Source organism: Arachis stenosperma, chromosome 4, assembly GCF_014773155.1.
Source record: "Arachis stenosperma cultivar V10309 chromosome 4, arast.V10309.gnm1.PFL2, whole genome shotgun sequence".
In the NCBI taxonomy this organism is placed as follows: Eukaryota; Viridiplantae; Streptophyta; class Magnoliopsida; order Fabales; family Fabaceae; genus Arachis; species Arachis stenosperma.
In genome coordinates, this window is record NC_080380.1 from 87,408,830 (window position 1) to 87,410,316 (window position 1,487).

Sequence of the window (1,487 nt, forward strand, 5' to 3'; positions counted from 1 at the left end):
TTTTGGGCGTCTCTCCCTCACTTGTTTTATTTTCCTATTTGTTTGTGTTGACGAAGCCGAGGTCGGGTGGAGGGAAGGTATCTTGGGTTTCTTTTAGGGCTAACCAGGGAAGGAAGTTTTGCCCCTGTATGATGAGTCCTTTCATGATTTTAAGAATTTTTATTTCAAGGTCCGGGCTACTGGAGACGTCCGACCTTTCTTTCTAGATGAGAGTGGGGAGCCTTCTTTTCCTCTTTGTTGGCAGGAGAATGTAGTGTCTGCTAAGTATACTTTTGAGAGTCTAGATGAGGTGGAGCAGGCTTTTGTGGGTGTGGTGAGCAGTTTATGGGGTCGGGCACCTCACTTGGACACGAAGAAAATGTTGGGAGATCCAAGCCTTCTCCGTTCCGAGTTAGGTAGTTCCCGACCTCTTCGAGATTCATCTTTTCTTAGTATTTTGGTTTTGCTTGTTTTGGTGGAATTTCTGTTGTGGTAATCCTTTTCTTTTTATTTCTGTAGAGATGTCTTCTCAGGCGGATTCCATGAAGTTTCTTCGTCGGACGAAGAAATCTGTGGCTGCTCGAAATATCGAGGCTGGGGCGGCTTCTGCCCGATCTTCTCCGCAGAAGACTACTGTGGGTGTTCAGACTCGGTCGAAGACTATCCCGACTCACCAGTTCCGAGCTATAAGTCAAGATCCTCCGACCTCTGGGCCTGCTACCTCTTCTCCTCCCCCGTTCTCGGGTCCTCCCCCCAAGAAGCAGAAGACCTCTCAAGAGCTTGCGGGTTTTAATGATAAGGATTTCGATGCTCTCGGTTGGATTGAACAGCATATTCTCCCTCAGACTTTTATCTCTACTGATGACGTGTCTATGGAGCATCATTTTCAGTATATGGCGCGGAGTTGTGTTCGGATGGCCAGTCTTCATGCTGCTATTGCCCGGGAGTTCAAGAAATCCCCCATTGGCGCGACCAGCTCCCGACTTGAGAAGGCTCAGTCCGAGTTCGAGAAGATTAGTGAGCTGAAGGCTGCTAGGATTACGGAGCTGGAGGCCTTTTTGGAGAAGGAGAAAGCTAAAGCTACCGCGGCTGTGGCGGCAGCGAAAGCGTCCGAGGAGATGGCGAAGGCGGCGACGGAGAATTATACTCGGATATATGCCGAGCTTGTGGAGACAAGAGAGAAGTTGCAATCTGCTCAGGATGATTTTTACGAGCTGGAAGGCCATGTGGCTAAGGGTATGGATGCTATGTTCGAGAATTTGAAGGCTCAGGTCCGGGTTCTTGCTCCGGACCTGGATCTGAGCTTATTTAGTACGGATAACGTTATTGTGGAGGGAAAGATTGTTCCTGCTCCCAATGAGGATGAGGTTCCGGTGTCCGATCCCAAGGTTCCGGTGTCCGACCTTAAGGTTCCGGTTGCGGACCCGACTTCACCTTTGGTCGGGGATGGATCTGGTGTGGAGGTTTCAAGCCGGGATGACGGTGCCGTTGATGCCGTCCCGATTTCT